The sequence below is a fragment of the Mustela nivalis genome, assembly GCF_964662115.1.
Source record: "Mustela nivalis genome assembly, chromosome: 15".
Taxonomy (NCBI): Eukaryota; Metazoa; Chordata; class Mammalia; order Carnivora; family Mustelidae; genus Mustela; species Mustela nivalis.
In genome coordinates, this window is record NC_139034.1 from 30176061 (window position 1) to 30192093 (window position 16033).

Here is a 16033-nt window from a genome sequence, read left to right on the forward strand (position 1 = left end):
ATGTGTTATGTGTTGGCTGACGTGGCTCTCCCCACCGCCCTGGGATGTGATTACCATTTTCATTTTCATAATTTGACGGAGGAGGAGATTAAGGGACAGGCAAGCCAGGTCATTTCTTTCCTGAAGACTACCTAATAGACGGGGAACCGTATCTCTCTGAGACCATAAGCAACCTGATAGCAGGACTGTGTGTTTGTCCTTTGCCCTGTGTAGCTGTGACCCCATCACCAGACAGAATGTCACTGGGATGGATGCCTGATCGAATGCCTCGTTGATGGCCCAGTAAAGTCCCGTGCATGTCTCAGGCTTCCCCGTCCTCCCTCTCAGAGGAAAGAGTTCCAGAAGCCTCCCCATGCCGGCATGCAGTTCCTCTTGGCCCAGGCAGCGTGGGTGTGCCGGGAGGACCAGTTTCGGCTGACTGCCATCCCAGCCACGTTCAGCTGAGCTCACCAGGACCGAACAAGGCCTGAAGTGTCTCAAGGAGTGTTTTTAACAAGTTGTAAATAATATCTCACCAAGTCCCATTGCTGCCTAGAATTGATGCAACTGGTGAGAAGTAGTCATGATCCCGTGAATCATATGTCCATTTACAAGAACATTTCATTCACCTCCTTCCAGAAGGAGAACACGCTTTAAAAGAAGGCATAACTGGTACTGACATATGGGAACTGGTACTGACACTGTGTTGCACTGGCTCATGCGGTGTGTGCAGAAGAAGGGATACTCGTAATTACTGGGGATTTTTAAAAAAATAGAGATAATTTGTCTTAAGAAGAAACTTAGGCATCTGCAGAATGATGACTTTGTCTTCCCGTGGTCTGCTCTTGGGTCAGAAACGTGGCCGGTACCCTGCCAGGTGATTGCTGGCTTCTGGCCCTGCTCTCTCACTCTCGAAGAAAAGGCGTATGTCTCAGCCTCCTGCAGAACCACCTGCTCTTGCCTCTTGTCGCTCCTGCTAAGGCTGAGCATGGATCTCCGTATGTTGGCACATGAACTAAGGAATAAGCCTCTGGAAGAAAGTCAGAATATCTCTAATGGGGAAGTCTTTCCTGCTACAGCGACCATCCCTATGACAGTTGGGCTTAAGGAGGAAGGCGGGGAGCTTGGATGACCAGGGTTGCATTAGCCTGCAAACCAAGCAGCCACGCCACGTAACAAAGCATCCGGCCCTCGGTGACTTGAGACAAGGGCTATTTCTTCTCATGACCAGGGCTCTGCGGGTTCACCTCGCTACAGCTGATCTGGGCTACCCTCATTCTGGGGCGGGCGAGCGGGGCATGGCTTTAGGCTCCTAAATAGACTTGGGTCTTTTCCTCAGGTTTCTGCAGAGGCCATATCTGAAGTGGCGCCTCTGCCTGTTGCATAACCTTCTCGGGGGATCCTAGGAATGAAAGCTTGCCCAACTCCAGGGCACAAGGACGTGGCAAGCCTCTGGAGGCATTGCATCAAGAATATCTCATTAGCCCAGACAGGTCACATGGTCCACCCATGTGGACCACCATGGTGCACCTACCACCCAAGGGCAGGGAGGGAGCAGGGCCTGGCCTTGGGGCTCTGGGGATGGGGGAGGGGCTGTGGTGCCTGGGCAAGGGCTGTGGGGAGGGGGGAGGGGCTGTGGGGTGGGGGGAGGGGCTGAGGGCCTGGGAAGGGCATGGGGCCAGGGGTGGGGCTGTGGTGCCTGGGCAAGGGCTCTGGGGATGGGGGAGGGGCTGTGGTGCCTGGGCAAGGGCTGTGGTGTGGGGGGAGGGGCTGTAGGGCCTGGAGGGGCATGGGACTGGGGGTGGGGCTGTGGTGCCTGGGCAAGGGCTCTGGGGATGGGAGAGGGGCTGTGGTGCCTGGGCAGGGGCTGTGGGGTGGGGGGAGGAACTGTGGGCCGGGGGAGGGGCCGTGGGGCCTTGGGAGGGGCATGGGGCTGGGGGAAGGCTGAGAAGTAAGATCTAGAATGAGGCAATGAATCCTCCAAACTGGAGATTCAGTCTGTCCCAGAGGAAACTATGGGGTAGTTGGGTGGGGTAGGGGGAGCAGAGAAACGCAGGAGAAGCAGAGGGGACACACGGAGTGGGCAACAGGTGGAATGTGCATGGGGAGGGAAAGGGCAAATGTCTCCCAGATCCCCCAAGTCCGGGTTTCTGCCCCAGAAAGGTGAGAGCCACAGGTATAGGTGGGGCGTTCCTCAGGGACACATTCCACATGTTGCCAAGATCCCCCGGGACGGAAAGGTCCCAGCAGCACCTGCCTTCCCCTGCAGAGAAGCTGTGACCCCTAGTTTCCCCACAGTCAGTCGGTCTGTTAGCAAATACCCCGTGGAGGTCTGGATGGCCGGCGGGCCAGCAGACCTGCACCAGCGTGGGTCTCCTTCGCACCACCCTTAGCTGCCACCCGGCCTCTGTTCCTCGGGCCCCGCTTTTCTGACAGTCTCTTGCCCAGTCACCAAATCGACTTCCCTGTTAGTGAGCTACCCAGGTTGCCACTCCTTCAGGAGACCTCCCCTTCCCCAGGATTCTGCTTTGTGGCTCTCATTAGCATTTCCCTCCTGTCCCCCTGAACATTTCTCTTCAGTGTCTCTTCCTGGCGCATTTGAACATTCAAGGAGGGGAATGTTGGCAGCACAGGTGGAGAGAAGCACTGAACAGTAAATGGTCCAAAATCTTTTGTCTTGGAAGTGCCGGGAGCCTCCTGCTGTGGGGTTGACTGTGAGGCCTGTGCCCCATGTGAGCAGTGACCCCAGTGACAGCCCCCCCACCTCCTCTCATTAGCAGCATTGGTGGAGTCCTTTGCACTGCCCTTCTGGACTCCTGGGTGCAGGCCTGCAGCCAAGGGAGCTGGACCACCCTGGGCCTGGCAGGGGGCGGGTTGCTCTCCTACCACACCTCAGGAGGGGAAGGGGGCTCAGGTTTCACCTACAAATTTCAACAGCTGCTTCCACAATCAGGGACCATCCACCTGCCTTTCCGCACGCTCCCGCACTACCCCTGCACTCCGCTAAAACTGCACCGTGCTAGTCTGAGCTCCTACCCACCCTCTTCCTGCCTCTCCATCACGTGTAAATGCCACCTCCTCCATAAAGCCCTCCCTGATTCCCTGGCAGGAGTCACCCACACTGCCTCTCTTCTGGGGCATTCATAACAGTGTAACTTATCTCCTTCCCCACCCGACTGTGCTTCCTGGCCATGGGGAATTGGCCTCAAACTTTGCTTTCCTCCAGTACCTAACTAATGATTCCAGTGGAGTAGGTCCTCAATAAATAGGCGAGAATTCATCAAATTGGGGTAGGAGTGGCAATCGGAGAAGCGACCTGATATGTACTTAAGAGCTCCCGTCCCCAGCTTGTTGCTTTGGTAAAGAGAGTGAAATCGGTTTTTTATTGAATCTGCTCTTTCAGAGTGATTTTTTGCTCTTTGTTGGGCCAATTACAGTTATGAAGATGAATTGTGACAGGCGGGCACCCGCGTGCCTGCATTACCGTGTGCTGGCTGTGTCATTAGTGATGCCCCTTGGGGGGCAGATGCTGGCTGTTGGGCCCAGCATGGGACACGATGCCAAGTACCTGTGGGGCAACTGCCAAGCCAGAGCTGCTGTAGTGGGCTGTGATGTGGCGGAAGATGGCTTGTTACACTTTGCAGCTCTTTTGCACTTAATCAGTCGCTGGGCAGGAGATGAGGGGGTCTTGGTGGCAAGGCTGCTCTGGGCCTTGCACGACCAGGGACGTGGGGCCACTAGGAGGAAAGGCCAGGATGCTCCAATCCCTGCGGGCGGCCTTGCTGGAAGTGCTGTAGCCGTCTGATATGGACCTCTTCCTGCTCAGGTTCCTGGGGAAGTGACTGAGAAGAGGGAAACTCGGGGCTCCCGACACAGGCTGGTTCGTCGTGCTGGATCCAGTGGTCCCCGACAAGGTGCTCTGGCATGGGTGGCCACCTGTGTTCGGGCCCAGGTTTGCCCTGGATTCCTGAGGGCCATTTGGGGCCCTGCTTTTTGCTGCTGTGATGCAGAGAGCCCCTAATCTGGAGCACAGACCTGCAAAATTATCTCCTCTCCCCAAAACTGTGAGTGCTTTTGAAAGCCCCATGCTGATTAGGGCTGGCATTGTGGTGCCAGCTGGGGGCCGGTTGCTGGCTGTTGGGCCCAGCATTGGACACAGCGCCCGGTAGCTGGGGGGCCGCTGTCAAGTCAGTGGCAGCGGCAGTGGGCTGGGATGTGCAGGAAGATGGCTTGTTGCACGGTGTAGCTCTTTGGATCCTAATCAGTCTCTGGGTAGGGATGAGGGTGTCTAGGTGGCAAGACTGGTGTGTGCCGTGCTGACCACAAAGGCAGTGCTGCTAAGAGGAGAGGCCAGGACACCCCCGTTTCTGCGGGCAGCGTTGCTGGAAGTTCCTCCCTCTGATCTGGACCTCTGCTTGGTCTGGTGCCTGGGGATGTGAGTGAAGGGAGGAGCATCGGGGCTCCCGACACAGGCTGGTTCGTTGTGCAGGCTCCCGTGGTCCCCGACAGGGTACTCTGGCATGGGCGTCCCCCTATGTTGGGGCCCAGGCTTGCCCTAGAGCCCTGCAGGCCACTTGGGGCCCTGCTCGTTGCTGCTGCGATGCAGAGTGCCCCTAATCTGGAACACATCGGCAACATCATCTCCTCTCACCAAAACTGGGGTAGGTCCCGAAAGCCCCATGCTGAATGGGGGCCGACATTTTGGTTCAAGTTTGGTGTCCAGAGTGCTGGCTTTTGGGCCCTGCATGGGACACAGCTCCAGCCATCTGGGGAGCCGCTCAATGCAGCGGCATCGGCAGTGGGCTGGGATGTGCAGGGAGATGGCTTGTTGCACGGTGAAGCTCTTTTTCACCTAATCAGTCTCTGGGCAGGGGATAAGGGGGTCTTGGTGGCTAGGTTGGTGTGGACCGTGCTGACCACAAAGGCAGTGCTGCTAGGAGGAGAGGCCAGGACGCCCCCGTTTCTGCGGGCAGCGTTGTTGGAAGTTGCTCCCTCTGATCTGGACCTCTACTTGGTCTGGTGCCTGGGGATGTGAGTGAAGGGAGGAGCATCGGGGCTCCCGACACAGGCTGGTTTGTTGTGCTGGCTCCCTTGGTCCCCGACAGGGTGCTCTGGCGTGGGCAGCCCCCTGTTTTCGGGCCCAGGCTTGCCCTGGAGCCCTGCGGGCCACTTGGGGTCCTGCTCCTCGCCGCTGTGATGCAGAGTGCCCCAAATCTGGAGCACAGATCGGCAACATCATCTCCTCTCCCCAAAACTGGGATTGCTGCCTAAAGCCCCATGCTGACCGGGGCCGGCATAGTGATGCCCCTTGGGGGGCGGATGCTGGCTGTTGGGCCCAGCTGGGACACGGTGCCAAATACCTGTGGGACAACTGCGAAGCCAGGGGCTGCTGTAGTGGGCTGTGATGTGGCGGAAGATGGCTTGTTACACTTTGCAGCTCTTTTGCACTTCATCAGTCGCTGGGCAGGAGATGAGGGGGACTTGGTGGCAAGGCTGCTCTGGGCCATGCTCGACCAGGTACGTGGGGCCACTAGGAGGAAAGGCCAGGATGCTCCCGTCCCTGCAGGCGGCCTTGCTGGAAGTGCTGTAGCCGTCTGATATGGACCTCTTCCTTCTCAGGTGCCTGGGGATGTGACTCAAAGGAGGGAAACTCGGGGCTCCCGACACAGGCTGGTTCATCGTGCTTCTCCAGTGGTCCACGACAAGGTGCTCTGGCGTGGGTGGCCACCTGTTTTCGGGCCCAGGTTTGCCCTGGATTCCTGCGGGTCATTTGGGGCCCTGCTTTTGGCTGCTGTGATGCAGAGAGCCCCTAATCTGGAGCACAGACCTGCAATATTATCTCCTGTCCCCAAAACTGTGGGTGTTGTCAAAAGCCCCATGCTGATTGGGGCTGGCATTGTCGTGCCAGTTCGGCGTCCGGGGTGCTGGCTTTTGGGCCCTGCATGGGACACATCTCCAAGCAGCTGGGAAGCCACTGTCAATGCAGCAGCATCCACAGTGGGCTGGGATGTGCAGGGAGATGGCTTGTTGCACGTGAAGCTCTTTTGCAACTAATCTGTTTCAGTGCAGGGGATGAGGGTGTCTTGGTGGCAAGGCTGGTGTGGGCTGTGCTGACCACAAAGGCAGTGCTGCTAGGAGGAGAGGCCAGGATGCCCCCGACCCCGCGTCCAGGCTTGCTGGAAGTGCCGCCGACTGATATGGGCCTCTGCTTGGTCTGGTGCCTGGGGATATGACTAGAGGGAGGAACACTCGGTGCTCCCGACACAGGCTGGTTTGTTGTGCTGGCTCCCTTGGTCCCCGACAGGGTGCTCTGGCGTAGGCAGCCCCCTGTTTTCGGACACAGCATGCCCTGGAGCCCTGCGGGCCACTTGGGGTCCTGCTCCTCGCTGCTGTGATGCAGAGAGCCCCAAATCTGGAGCACAGATCGGCAACATCATCTCCTCTCCCCAAAACTGGGATTGCTGCCTGAAGCCCCATGCTGATGGGGGCCGGCATAGTGATGCCCCTTTGGGGGTGGATGCTGGCTGTTGGGCCCAGCTGGGACACGGTGCCAAATACCTGTGGGGCAACTGCCAAGCCAGAGCTGCTGTAGTGGGCTGTGATGTCGCGGAAGATGGCTTGTTACACTTTGCAGCTCTTTTGCACTTCATCAGTCGCTGGGCAGGAGATGAGGAGGGTCTTGGTGGCAAGGCTGCTCTGGGCCTTGCTCGACCAGGTACGTGGGGCCACTAGGAGGAAAGACCAGGATGCTCCCGTCCCTGCAGGCGGCCTTGCTGGAAGTGCTGTAGCCGTCTGATATGGACCTCTTCCTTCTCAGGTGCCTGGGGATGTGACTCAAAGGAGGGAAACTCGGGGCTCCCGACACAGGCTGGTTCGTCGTGCTTCTCCAGTGGCCCACGACAAGGTGCTCTGGCATGGGTGGCCACCTGTTTTCGGGCCCAGGTTTGCCCTGGATTCCTGCGGGTCATTTGGGGCCCTGCTTTTGGCTGCTGTGATGCAGAGAGCCCCTAATCTGGAGCACAGACCTGCAATATTATCTCCTGTCCCCAAAACTGTGGGTGCTGTCAAAAGCCCCATGCTGATTGGGGCTGGCATTGTCGTGCCAGTTCGGCGTCCGGGGTGCTGGCTGTTGGGCCCTGCATGGGACACATCTCCAAGCAGCTGGGAAGCCGCTGTCAATGCAGCAGCATCCACAGTGGGCTGGGATGTGCAGGGAGATGGCTTGTTGCACGTGAAGCTCTTTTGCAACTAATCTGTTTCAGTGCAGGGGATGAGGGTGTCTTGGTGGCAAGGCTGGTGTGGGCTGTGCTGACCACAAAGGCAGTGCTGCTAGGAGGAGAGGCCAGGATGCCCCCGACCCCGCGTCCAGGCTTGCTGGAAGTGCCGCCGACTGATATGGGCCTCTGCTTGGTCTGGTGCCTGGGGATATGACTAGAGGGAGGAACACTCGGTGCTCCCGACACAGGCTGGTTTGTTGTGCTGGCTCCCTTGGTCCCCGACAGGGTGCTCTGGCGGGGGCAGCCCCCTGTTTTCGGACCCAGCATGCCCTGGAGCCCTGCGGGCCACTTGGGGTCCTGCTCCTCGCTGCTGTGATGCAGAGAGCCCCAAATCTGGAGCACAGATCGGCAACATCATCTCCTCTCCCCAAAACTGGGATTGCTGCCTAAAGCCCCATGCTGATGGGGGCCGGCATAGTGATGCCCCTTGGGGGGCGGATGCTGGCTATTGGGCCCAGCTGGGACACGGTGCCAAATACCTGTGGGGCAATTGCCAAGCCAGGGGCTGCTGCAGTGGGCTGTGATGTGGCTGAAGATGGCTTGTTACACTCTCAGCTCTTTTGAACATAATAAGTTGCTGGGCAGGAGATGAGGGGGTCTGGGTGGCAAGGCTGCTCTGGGCCTTGTTCGACAAGGTACGTGGGGCCACTAGGAGGAAAGGCCAGGATGCTCCCGTCCCTGCAGCCGGCCTTGCTGGAAGTGCTGTAGCCGTCTGATATGGACCTCTTCCTGCTCAGGTTCCTGGGGATGTGAGTGAAAGGAGGGAAACTCGGGCTCTCGACACAGGCTGGTTCGTCATGCTGGGTCCAGTGGTACCCGACAAGCTGCTCTGGTGTGGGAGGCCACCTGTGTTCGGGCCCAGGTTTGCCCTGGATTGCTGTGGGCCATTTGGGCCCTGCTTTTTGCTGCTGTGATACAGTGAGCCCCTAATCTGGAGCACATACCTGCAAAATTATCTCCTCTCCCCAAAACTGTGGGTGCTGTCGAAAGCCCCATGCTGATTAGGGCTGGCATTGTGGTGCCAGTTGGGGGGCCGGGGTGCTGGCTGTTGGGCCCAGCATTGCACTCAGCGCTGGGCAGCTGGGGGGCCGCTGTCAAGTCAGTGGCAGTGGCAGTTTGCTGAGATATGTAGGAAGATGGCTTGTTGCACGGTGAAGCTCTTTTTCACCTAATCAGTCTCTGGGTAGGGGATGAGGGTGTCTTGGTGGCAAGGCTGGTGTGGGCCGTGCTGACTACAAAGGCAGTGCTGCTAGGAGGAGAGGCCAGGACGCCCCTGTTTCTGCGGGCAGCCTTGTTGGAAGTTCCTCCCTCTGATCTGGACCTCTGCTTGGTTTTGTGCCTGGGGATGTGAGTGAAGGGAGGAGCATCGGGGCTCCCGACACAGGCTGGTTTGTTGTGCTGGCTCCCGTGGTCCCCGACGGGGGACTCTGGTGTGGGCATCCCGCTTCGTTGGGGCCCAGGCTTGCCCTAGATCCCTGCGGGCCACAAGGGGCCCTGCTCCTTGCTGCTGTGATGCAGAGTGGCCCAGATCTGGAACACATATCGGTAACATCATCTCCTCTCCCCAAAACTGGGGGTGGTGCCGAAAGCCCCATGCCGATGGGGGCGGGCATAGTGATGCCCGTTGGAGGACGGGTGCTGGCTGTAGGGCCCAGCATGGGACACGGTGCCAAGTACCTGTGGGGCAACTGCCAAGCCAGGGGCTGCTGTAGTGGGCTGTGATGTCGCGGAAGATGGCTTGTTACACTTTGCAGCTCTTTTGCACGTAATCAGTCGCTGGGCAGGTGATGAGGGGGTCTTGGTGGCAATGCTGCTCTGGGCCTTGCTCGACCAGGGATGTGGGGCCACTAGGAGGAAAGGCCAGGATGCTCCCGTCCCTGCAGGCGGCCTTGCTGGAAGTGCTGTAGCCGTCTGATATGGACCTCTTCCTTCTCAGGTGCCTGGGGATGTGACTCAAAGGAGGGAAACTCGGGGCTCCCGACACAGGCTGGTTCGTCGTGCTTCTCCAGTGGTCCTCGACAAGGTGCTCTGGCGTGGGTGGCCACCTGTTTTCGGGCCCAGGTTTGCCCTGGATTCCTGCGGGGCATTTGGGGCCCTGCTTTTGGCTGCTGTGATGCAGAGAGCCCCTAATCTGGAGCACAGACCTGCAATATTATCTCCTGTCCCCAAAACTGTGGGTGCTGTCAAAAGCCCCATGCTGATTGGGGCTGGCATTGTCGTGCCAGTTCGGCGTCCGGGGTGCTGGCTGTTGGGCCCTGCATGGGACACATCTCCAAGCAGTTGGGAAGCCGCTGTCAATGCAGCAGCATCCACAGTGGGCTGGGATGTGCAGGGAGATGGCTTGTTGCACGTGAAGCTCTTTTGCAACTAATCTGTTTCAGTGCAGGGGATGAGGGTGTCTTGGTGGCAAGGCTGGTGTGGGCTGTGCTGACCACAAAGGCAGTGCTGCTAGGAGGAGAGGCCAGGATGCCCCCGACCCCGCGTCCAGGCTTGCTGGAAGTGCCGCCGACTGATATGGGCCTCTGCTTGGTCTGGTGCCTGGGGATATGACTAGAGGGAGGAACACTCGGTGCTCCCGACACAGGCTGGTTTGTTGTGCTGGCTCCCTTGGTCCCCGACAGGGTGCTCTGGAGGGGGCAGCCCCCTGTTTTCGGGCCCAGGCTTGCCCTGGAGCCCTGCGGGCCACGTGTGGTCCTGCTCCTCGCTGCTGTGATGCAGAGTGCCCCAAATCTGGAGCACAGATGGGCAACATCATCTCCTCTCCCCAAAACTGGGATTGCTGCCTGAAGCCCCATGCTGATGGGGGCCGGCATAGTGATGCCCCTTGGGGGGCGGATGCTGGCTGTTGGGCCCAGCTGGGACACGGTGCCAAATACCTGTGGGACAACTGCCAAGCCAGGGGCTGCTGTAGTGGGCTGTGATGTGGCAGAAGATGGCTTGTTACGCTTTGCAGCTCTTTTGCACTTAATCAGTCGCTGGGCAGGAGATGAGGGGGTCTTGGTGGCAAGGCTGCTCTGGGCCTTGCTCGACCAGGTACGTGGGGCCACTAGGAGCAAAGGCCAGGATGATCCCGTCCCTGCAGGCGGCCTTGCTGGAAGTGCTGTAGCCGTCTGATATGGACCTCTTCCTGCTCAGGTTCCTGGGGATGTGAGTGAAAGGAGGGAAACTCGGGGCTCCCGACACAGGCTGGTTTGTCATGCTGGGTTCAGTGGTTCCCGACAAGACTCTCTGGCGTGGGTGGCCACCTGTGTTCGGGCCCCGGTTTGCCCTGGATTCCTGGGGGCCATTTGGGGCCCTTCTTTTTGCTGCTGTGATGCAGAGAGCCCCTAATCTGGAGCACAGACCTGCAAAATTATCTCCTCTCCCCAAAACTGTGGGTGCTGTCGAAAGCCCCATGCTGATTAGGGCTGGCATTGTGGTGCCAGTTGGGGGGCCGGGGTGCTGGCTGTTGGGCCCAGCATTGCACTCAGCGCTGGGCAGCTGGGGGGCCGCTGTCAAGTCAGTGGCAGTGGCAGTTTGCTGAGATATGTAGGAAGATGGCTTGTTGCACGGTGAAGCTCTTTTTCACCTAATCAGTCTCTGGGTAGGGGATGAGGGTGTCTTGGTGGCAAGGCTGGTGTGGGCCGTGCTGACTACAAAGGCAGTGCTGCTAGGAGGAGAGGACAGGACGCCCCCGTTTCTGCGGGCAGCCTTGCTGGAAGTTCCTCCCTCTGATCTGGACCTCTGCTTGGTTTTGTGCCCGGGGATGTGAGTGAAGGGAGGAGCATCGGGGCTCCCGACACAGGCTGGTTTGTTGTGCTGGCTCCCGGGGTCCCCGACGGTGTACTCTGGTGTGGGCATCCCACTACGTTGGGTCCCAGCCTTGCCCTAGATCCCTGCGGGCCACTAGGGGCCCTGCTCCTTGCTGCTGTGATGCAGAGTGGCCAAGATCTGGAACACATATCGGTAACATCATCTCCTCTCCCCAGAACTGGGGGTGGTGCCGAAAGCCCCATGCTGATGGGGGCGGGCATAGTGATGCCCGTTGGAGGACGGGTGCTGGCTGTTGGGCCAGCATGGGACACGCGTCCAAGTACCTGTGGGGCAACTGCCAAGCCAGGGGCTGCTGTAGTGGGCTGTGATGTCGCGGAAGATGGCTTGTTACACTTTGCAGCTCTTTTGCACGTAATCAGTCGCTGGGCAGGTGATGAGGGGGTCTTGGTGGCAATGCTGCTCTGGGCCTTGCTCGACCAGGGATGTGGGGCCACTAGGAGGAAAGGCCAGGATGCTCTCGTCCCTGCAGGCGACCTTGCTGGAAGTGCTGTAGCCGTCTGATATGGACCTCTTCCTTCTCAGGTGCCTGGGGATGTGAGTGAAAGGAGGGAAACTCGGGGCTCCCGACACAGGCTGGTTCGTCGTGCTTCTCCCGTGGTCCACGACAAGGTGCTCTGGCGTGGGTGGCCACCTGTTTTCGGGCCCAGGTTTGCCCTGGATTCCTGCGGGGCATTTGGGGCCCCTCTTTTGGCTGCTGTGATACAGAGAGCCCCTAATCTGGAGCACAGACCTGCAATATTATCTCCTGTCCCCAAAACTGTGGGTGCTGTCAAAAGCCCCAGCTGATTGGGGCTGGCATTGTCGTGCCAGTTCGGCGTCCGGGGTGCTGGCTGTTGGGCCCTGCATGGTACACATCTCCACGCAGCTGGGAAGCTGCTGTCAATGCAGCAGCATCCACAGTGGGCTGGGATGTGCAGGGAGATGGCTTGTTGCACGTGAAGCTCTTTTGCAACTAATCTGTTTCAGTGCAGGGGATGAGGGTGTCTTGGTGGCAAGGCTGGTGTGGGCTGTGCTGACCACAAAGGCAGTGCTGCTAGGAGGAGAGGCCAGGATGCCCCCGACCCCGCGTCCAGGCTTGCTGGAAGTGCCGCCGACTGATATGGGCCTCTGCTTGGTCTGGTGCCTGGGGATATGACTAGAGGGAGGAACACTCGGTGCTCCCGACACAGGCTGGTTTGTTGTGCTGGCTCCCTTGGTCCCCGACAGGGTGCTCTGGCGGGGGCAGCCCCCTGTTTTCGGGCCCAGGCTTGCCCTGGAGCCCTGCGGGCCACTTGGGGTCCTGCTCCTCGCTGCTGTGATGCAGAGTGCCCCAAATCTGGAGCACAGATCGGCAACATCATCTCCTCTCCCCAAAACTGGGATTGCTGCCTGAAGCCCCATGCTGATGGGGGCCGGCATAGTGATGCCCCTTGGGGGGCGGATGCTGGCTGTTGGGCCCAGCTGGGACACGGTGCCAAATACCTGTGGGACAACTGCCAAGCCAGGGGCTGCTGTAGTGGGCTGTGATGTGGCGGAAGATGGCTTGTTACACTTTGCAGCTCTTTTGCACTTAATCAGTCGCTGGGCAGGAGATGAGGGGGTCTTGGTGGCAAGGCTGCTCTGGGCCTTGCTCGACCAGGTACATGGGGCCACTAGGAGGAAAGGCCAGGATGATCCCGTCCCTGCAGGCGGCCTTGCTGGAAGTGCTGTAGCCGTCTGATATGGACCTCTTCCTGCTCAGGTTCCTGGGGATGTGAGTGAAAGGAGGGAAACTCGGGGCTCCCGACACAGGCTGGTTCGTCATACTGGGTCCAGTGGTCCCCGACAAGACTCTCTGGCGTGGGTGGCCACCTGTGTTCGGGCCCAGGTTTGCCCTGGATTCCTGGGGGCCATTTGGGGCCCTTTTTTTGCTGCTGTGATGCAGAGAGCCCCTAATCTGGAGCACAGACCTGCAAAATTATCTCCTCTCCCCAAAACTGTGGGTGCTGTCGAAAGCCCCATGCTGATTAGGACTGGCAATGTGGTGCCAGTTGGGGGCCCGGGGTGCTGGCTGTTGGGCCCAGTATTGCACTCAGCGCTGGGCAGCTGGGGGGCCGCTGTCAAGTCAATGGCAGTGGCAGTTTGCTGAGATATGTAGGAAGATGGCTTGTTGCACGGTGAAGCTCTTTTTCACCTAATCAGTCTCTGGGTAGGGGATGAGGGTGTCTTGGTGGCAAGGCTGTTGTGGGCCGTGCTGACTACAAAGGCAGGGCTGCTAGGAGGAGAGGCGGACGCCCCCATTTCTGCAGGCAGCCTTGCTGGAAGTTCCTCCCTCTGATCTGGACCTCTGCTTAGTTTTGTGCCTGGGGATGTGAGTGAAGGGAGGAGCATCGGGGCTCCCGACACAGGCTGGTTGTTGTGCTGGCTCCCGTGGTCCCTGACAGGGTACTCTGGTGTGGGCATCCCGCTACGTTGGGGCCCAGGCTTGCCCTAGAGTCCTGCGGGCCACAAGGGGCCCTGCTCCTTGCTGCTGTGATGCAGAGTGGCCCAGATCTGGAACACATATCGGTAACATCATCTCCTCTCCCCAAAACTGGGGGTGGTGCCGAAAGCCCCATGCTGATGGGGGCGGGCATAGTGATGCCCGTTGGAGGACGGGTGCTGGCTGTTGGGCCCAGCATGGGACACGGTGCCAAGTACCTGTGGGGCAACTGCCAAGCCAGGGGCTGCTGTAGTGGGCTGTGATGTCGCGGAAGATGGCTTGTTACACTTTGCAGCTCTTTTGCACGTAATCAGTCGCTGGGCAGGTGATGAGGGGGTCTTGGTGGCAATGCTGCTCTGGGCCTTGCTCGACCAGGGATGTGGGGCCACTAGGAGGAAAGGCCAGGATGCTCCCGTCCCTGCAGGCGGCCTTGCTGGAAGTGCTGTAGCCGTCTGATATGGACCTCTTCCTTCTCAGGTGCCTGGGGATGTGACTCAAAGGAGGGAAACTCGGGGCTCCCGACACAGGCTGGTTCGTCGTGCTTCTCCAGTGGTCCACGACAAGGTGCTCTGGCGTGGGTGGCCACCTGTTTTCGGGCCCAGGTTTGCCCTGGATTCCTGCGGGGCATTTGGGGCCCTGCTTTTGGCTGCTGTGATGCAGAGAGCCCCTAATCTGGAGCACAGACCTGCAATATTATCTCCTGTCCCCAAAACTGTGGGTGCTGTCAAAAGCCCCATGCTGATTGGGGCTGGCATTGTCGTGCCAGTTCGGCGTCCGGGGTGCTGGCTGTTGGGCCCTGCATGGGACACATCTCCAAGCAGTTGGGAAGCCGCTGTCAATGCAGCAGCATCCACAGTGGGCTGGGATGTGCAGGGAGATGGCTTGTTGCACGTGAAGCTCTTTTGCAACTAATCTGTTTCAGTGCAGGGGATGAGGGTGTCTTGGTGGCAAGGCTGGTGTGGGCTGTGCTGACCACAAAGGCAGTGCTGCTAGGAGGAGAGGCCAGGATGCCCCCGACCCCGCGTCCAGGCTTGCTGGAAGTGCCGCCGACTGATATGGGCCTCTGCTTGGTCTGGTGCCTGGGGATATGACTACAGGGAGGAACACTCGGTGCTCCCGACACAGGCTGGTTTGTTGTGCTGGCTCCCTTGGTCCGCGACAGGGTGCTCTGGCGGGGGCAGCCCCCTGTTTTCGGGCCCAGGCTTGCCCTGGAGCCCTGCGGGCCACTTGGGGTCCTGCTCCTCGCTGCTGTGATGCAGAGTGCCCCAAATCTGGAGCACAGATCGGCAACATCATCTCCTCTCCCCAAAACTGGGATTGCTGCCTGAAGCCCCATGCTGATGGGGGCCGGCATAGTGATGCCCCTTGGGGGGCGGATGCTGGCTGTTGGGCCCAGCTGGGACACGGTGCCAAATACCTGTGGGACAACTGCCAAGCCAGGGGCTGCTGTAGTGGGCTGTGATGTGGCGGAAGATGGCTTGTTACACTTTGCAGCTCTTTTGCACTTAATCAGTCGCTGGGCAGGAGATGAGGGGGTCTTGGTGGCAAGGCTGCTCTGGGCCTTGCTCGACCAGGTACATGGGGCCACTAGGAGGAAAGGCCAGGATGATCCCGTCCCTGCAGGCGGCCTTGCTGGAAGTGCTGTAGCCGTCTGATATGGACCTCTTCCTGCTCAGGTTCCTGGGGATGTGAGTGAAAGGAGGGAAACTCGGGGGTCCCGACACAGGCTGGTTCGTCATGCTGGGTCCAGTGGTCCCCGACAAGACTCTCTGGCGTGGGTGGCCACCTGTGTTCGGGCCCAGGTTTGCCCTGGATTCCTGGGGGCCATTTGGGGCCCTTCTTTTTGCTGCTGTGATGCAGAGAGCCCCTAATCTGGAGCACAGACCTGCAAAATTCTCTCCTCTCCCCAAAACTGTGGGTGCTGTCGAAAGCCCCATGCTGATTAGGGCTGGCATTGTGGTGCCAGTTGGGGGGCCGGGGTGCTGGCTGTTGGGCCCAGCATTGCACTCAGCGCTGGGCAGCTGGGGGGCCGCTGTCAAGTCAGTGGCAGTGGCAGTTTGCTGAGATATGTAGGAAGATGGCTTGTTGCACGGTGAAGCTCTTTTTCACCTAATCAGTCTCTGGGTAGGGGATGAGGGTGTCTTGGTGGCAAGGCTGGTGTGGGCCGTGCTGACTACAAAGGCAGTGCTGCTAGGAGGAGAGGCAGACGCCCCCGTTTCTGCAGGCAGCCTTGCTGGAAGTTCCTCCCTCTGATCTGGACCTCTGCTTGGTTTTGTGCCTGGGGATGTGAGTGAAGGGAGGAGCATCGGGGCTCCCGACACAGGCTGGTTGTTGTGCTGGCTCCCGTGGTCCCTGACAGGGTACTCTGGTGTGGGCATCCCGCTACGTTGGGGCCCAGGCTTGCCCTAGAGCCCTGCGGGCCACAAGGGGCCCTGCTCCTTGCTGCTGTGATGCAGAGTGGCCCAGATCTGGAACACATATCGGTAACATCATCTCCTCTCCCCAAAACTGGGGGTGGTGCCGA